This window comes from Fulmarus glacialis, unplaced genomic scaffold, assembly GCF_000690835.1.
Source record: "Fulmarus glacialis isolate BGI_N327 unplaced genomic scaffold, ASM69083v1 scaffold21348, whole genome shotgun sequence".
Classification (NCBI taxonomy): Eukaryota; Metazoa; Chordata; class Aves; order Procellariiformes; family Procellariidae; genus Fulmarus; species Fulmarus glacialis.
Genome location: NW_009226630.1, coordinates 50,035 through 55,744, shown reverse-complemented (window position 1 = coordinate 55,744; position 5,710 = coordinate 50,035).

The window sequence follows — 5,710 nt, the reverse complement described above, 5'->3', positions numbered from 1 at the left end:
GGACAAGGCACAGATGCCCGCGCTCACCCAGTGGAGGGGACTTCACCTTTCCCGCTACTAAGGTCATACGAATAGTTTAGGAAAAGAAAAGAGAAAGCAGGATATACTGGTAATTAATCCAGTACCACAGTTAAAATGAATTATTAACATTGCCGTGGAGGTAGAGAGGCTTTGCCTTATCGGAAGCAATAAAAGAATTATTAGAACAACCTTTGAGCACACAGAACACTTCCCAAACCCAGGGCACAAATTTGCCCCCAGACCCTCTGGTGTCTCTCCAGAGCTGAGGTCTCCCCACAGCAGCTGCAGTTCCCCTCAGCGTTGGTCTGCCTGCCCGCATCACCCCCCCGCGGGTGCCAGCTTTACCCCCATGGCAGCACGTGGGGTCCTGCGGTGACACTGCTGCTGGGCTGGGCTTCACCAGCTGTCACCCAGGCGAGGACAGCTGGGGTGACCAGGCTGTTGGAGACCCCTCTTGCCCCAGGATGAGGTTTTCCTGCAGGGCAAGGACAAGGTCCTCACCTCACCCTTGCAAACCCTCCTCTGCCTCACAGAAGTGGCATCAGCTCTGCTTCTCCTTTGGGCACGGATGCAAGTCTGCAGAGGCATCTCTGAGCGCCGAAGGAAGGAGCTGCACCCCAAACCATCAGCTTCCCCCTCGGCATCACTCGGCAGGGTCTCACCGGAGAGGGGCTTTGTCCGGGGGTTTCAGACTGAACATTTCAGCCACATTTGCAGCATGGAGAAATGACACTGAGTAGTCATAGGGGCTTCCCACCATCAGTTTTGTGTATCACATTTTATTGCTAATGCAAGGGCAATCCTATTGCTTTGCTACTGATGTGGTAATAAACGTCCTTAAACAGATTAATTCTGCTGAAACCTAATCAATATTAGGAAGTTTATTGCACAGGTTTGGTACAAAACAGCAACAATTACAGTAATATAAGTAATCATATCATGATAAAGAAAGCAAAACTGCTTAACAGAAATTTATCTTCATCCAGGGAGATTCCAAAGCGCTTCAATGATTGACTTACACAAAACACAATCTGCCTTCAAAGCATGGCTGCACACAAGGAGGGGAAGAGCAGGCCCTTTGGACCCCGCCAGCACACCACCGGGTCAGAACAAAATCGTTGATACTCTCCCGTGAGCACTCCGAACCACATGCCACTTCTCACACGGTGAGTGTTATCCTGCAAACCTGGAGATAGGCAGCGTGCTGGGACCAGCCCAGGGCATTCTCAGAAATGCCACAGGTAGATTTTTTTTTTGATCACTTTTATTTGAAGGAAAATCAGACCGAAGTCCATTGAAATAACACAACTGTTACTGTGCCTACATAGTTTTGAAAAAACTCTTACCACGTCTACACTTCTCTCAGTTAATATTATTTGGTTAGTGCAAAAGAGGAATTGTGTGTGTGCATGAACAAACTGCCCTGAGTTACATCTTCAGATCCTGTGAGGCAACGAGCACGGCCATTACCATGCAACAAACCGTAATTACTCACGAGGAACATGCCTCAACATGGGTTTTGGTTGTACCTGTGCAGAGCTCTGGGTTTGGTGATGGACGACGGTGCCTTTCCTGTGGCAACACAGCCCACCAGCTGCCAAATTTTAGGTATGCAATAGTTAAAATGCAGCAAGATTAACTTTAGAGAGAAATTAATCACCACAAAATGACAACTTATTGAGAGAACTTAAACATATTTTCAGGTAAAAACCCTGCGTCTTAGTGGTACACCGACTTGATTTCTCAACTTTGATCGATTTAGCTGCTTGGCGACTCAGCCCAGTCAGGCTGCGCTGCAGTGAGCTGATACCATCGTGCTAATGGGAGAAATGATAACTGCAACCGCCTGCCCGGGAATTAGAATGCGTGCAAGCGTTTATCCCTGTGGAGCTGGGCTGGTTTGTGCTGCTCGGGTAACGCGCAAGCTGCGGGGGACCACCAGCGCCCTGAGCTTCCCAGTACCAGTTCCTGTCCACTTCCAGCCCTCGCAGGGGGACTGTCACACTGGAGGAGAAAATTGCAGCGAGAGTCACAGGATGGCCCTGTGGGATGAAGCCCTACGAGCAGGGACTGGCAGTGCAAGAAAATGAACGGACAAACAAGCCAACCCTTAAGCAGGAGCCTAAACGTTCATTTTATAGAACTGCAAAGGGTTACTAGAGCTTTGCTGGTTATGAAGGTGATGTCCTTGTGGAAGAGGCACCTGAGCATGCTCTGCGATGCAAAGCAGGTATTACAGGGAAGAGAAAGACCAGACTAAAAAAAAATGTATTTGTTGGTACACTAGTACCAGCCTGGCATTACCACTTGCTTCATTCTCATTGCAGGGACTGTTTTATAACAGACTTTGAAGCAGAAACCATCTTTTTGTCCTGTATTCATAAAGAGTATGGGATCAAAAGACAGGCGTGAGCTAGATGAAGCACTCAGGTTCATTCAAACCACAGAAGTTTGAGGAAACACGCACAAAGTTCTTACTTCATGTGAAGTTCTGCCTGGAAGTGGTTCACAGCAAATAGCATTTTACTACTATTGTTTAGAAACAGTTGCTTTGTGTTAAAACTTTGCAAGTTGTCTGTAGAGCAGGGGAATCCCTCTCAAACTCTTGCAATTTCTGCTCCTGGCCTCTTCACTTTTTTTTTTCCCCTTCCATGATGTCACCCGCATCATTAGGTGGCTAAAAATGACCATTTTTGGGTTCCATACTCAGTACGTTGGTGGCACCTCTACTATTCCTCCAGTTTGCTCAGCAATGAGCATCTGGACTAAAGTAAGTTTTTAGTGCATCCATTTTTAGACTCTGGACATCAATATATTAAAAAAGGAATTAAACATCAAGAGTCGAGCAAAGACCAACTGAACTGGAAGCTGCAAAACCCCACTTTATTAGACTAAATCCAAACTGGAGGCAGAGCAGGAGAAAATTTCCAGCAACAGAAGCATCACAATCTAAGGTAGGTGATCCTCAATTTGCCCTTAGAATATGATTGTTTGGAGTACAATGTTATTGCACAGCAATTATATGAGCCACTTCGATGTATTTCACCTACAGTATGTAAGAGATCAGAAATTTAAAGTCATTATTTCTATAGCAATAAATGTATTATAACTCATTTGTGCTGATTTTTTCTTTTTAAAGCTATAAATTAGATTGCTGACTTTTTTTCAAAGAATACACAAAAAAGTGATCTGGACAAGGTAAGTTCTTATGCAGACTCACACAGAGAGATTCTGCCCAGTTATGCAGCAGCAGCTAGCTCACTTCAGATGGTGGCAGGACTGGTTTAATCAGACAGGTGCAGAAAATTGATCATATAAACATTTTCACAATGCAAAACTGAAACGAAGAAAGAGGGGAAAAAAACCAACAACCAACCATACATGGTTTACTTCTTAGCAAAGCCTGCATTTCTGGGATTTATCATTCCAGCTCTTCCTTTTCACTTTCTGATTTTTTTTTTAATGCCTATTTGCAAAGCCTGCATTTCTGGGATTTATCATTCCAGCTCTTCCTTTTCACTTTCTGATTTTTTTTTTAATGCCTATTTGCAAAGCCTGCATTTCTGGGATTTATCATTCCAGCTCTTCCTTTTCACTTTCTGATTTTTTTTTTAATGCCTATTTGCTGGTTAAAAAACCAAAACATCTCCTCGCCTAAAGCTTGAGATTAAATGAGATTAAAATTTAGCTGACAGCTCTGTCCTGCAGATAGGAAACCGAGTTCACTGTCCTACACCCGTGCTCACTCTGTACAGGAATTTTCACATAGACCCCCCAGACAGCCCAGGGAAAGCAGCTCAGTAACCCAACAACGCTGCAAGAGCAGACACGTAGTAAGAAAGCCCCAGCTGAATGTGCTTTATTTTAGTTCCATCTAATCCATAAATCGTTTGCAACACGGGTCAGCTACCTGCTCACAGAGATTCCCGTGCCCCAGCCACCATCTCGTACCTGCAAATCGCGTCATTCAACGCCAGCAGATGCTGCGAATGACCCAGGGGAGGCAGTTTTAGTGCTGCAGGCTGGATGAGCGTGGCTAGGGCTCAGCTGAAGTTACCCAAGGTAATGGGACTAGTTTTTCTCCTGGAAAAAGTGAGATCTCCTTATTAGCAGCTTGAAAGCCCTTCATGGTGGTCGTGGCAGGCGCAGTTCTTGCTCTCCGAGGCTCTTTGCTAATATGCTGCTTGTTACTGCAGGGTGGGAAAAGGAGGAGTGAATAAGGGGGTTGTGAAGTAGTTGTAGGTGATCTTAAAAGATTGCAGCTGGGGATAGTGTCAGCGTGGCACCCGCCTCCTAACGAGGCAAGGAGCTTGTAGACACTTCACATCTCTGTTGTTAATGGACTGATGCTGGGGACAATTTAGCAGTTATTGCCAGCCCAGAATACGTCTACTTAGGGAAAAAGCCTCATTCAGATGCTAACCTGAACATCAGGATCACATCAGCTGGGCCAGCACATGATAGAATTTTGGCCTCAAACTGGCAACTGCTTTATTATTTTCAGCATGCCAGGACTTCTCCCCATGTCCCTAGCCCAAAAATGAGGAAAAGAGGGAGTGCACTGGCTCAGCTGTAGCGGTGTACATCAGAAAAGATTAAATGAGCATAGGGATAACATTTTTCCTGATTTCTGGATGTAAATAAGGAATTTCAGCTCTTCCAGGGCATTTTTGTTAACTCCTCTTTGCTTCAAGTCATCCAGACTGGTGGGCATTATGGCACTGAATAAAAATTACCATTTTTCAAGTCACCTGTCCAGTCTCTGTCCAGCTGTAATGAAGAAGCTCCGTTGAAGGACCGAGGCTCCGTTGAAGCCACCGCCCAGTGTCAAGCTACACGGGGCTGGGGTGACTCGAACGTCTTTCTTGCTGTTTGCTGAGGACAAAGAAAGCTATTTTGTGCAGGCAGATGTGGTCAGCCAGCCGTGCACACACATCTCCACAGCAGAGCTGCCTCCGCTGCCTCGTACACGGGGGGAAAAAATGCAGGGGAACCTTCCCGAAGAGGATGCTGTGCCAGCTGCACCACCGCAGCGCTTCAGCCTCCTCTGAAAAGGGAAGAGAGCGTTTCTGCAGTCCCATCCCACGCTTCCCACCACAGAGCAACAGCGAAGGGGAGAGCTGGATGGGAGCTGAGTTTGCAAGCCGGGCGTTTGCAGCTGGGGGAGATGCACATGGACCCCCACCCAGGGCGTGCAAGGCACAGCAAGCAATGGGTGCGTGGGCTGAGCCCACTCCCACTCCTCTGCAGCATGAGAGAGCGGGCAAGCAGCGGGGTCCCGGGGTCCCGCTGCCGCCAGCAGTAGCCGGCAGGACTCAGCTCGGCAGCGTGGCAGGCAGGAATAAGGCTCACTATGGCATTGAGCTTCTGTCGTTTCCTTGTTCATATTTCCCGAATGCTTTGAAGTGATTCCGATGCACTAACAAGTATGAAATAAACCACGTGATTTGCGCCTACCAAGGTTTTAACTGCAGTGGGGGTTATGCAAATCTCAAACAAATAATTTTAGTAGAGACTCTTTAGGATAAAACACTGCAGTAATCAACAGTCAATTTTTAACCCAAGGAAGTAATTCCGATCTGAAACAGAGACACCCAAACACTATTTCTGTTCAGATCTGAGAATGGATAACAACAATCTGTACATAAATTACAGGGAAGAAAAATTAAAAAGGAAGAAAGATAATTGA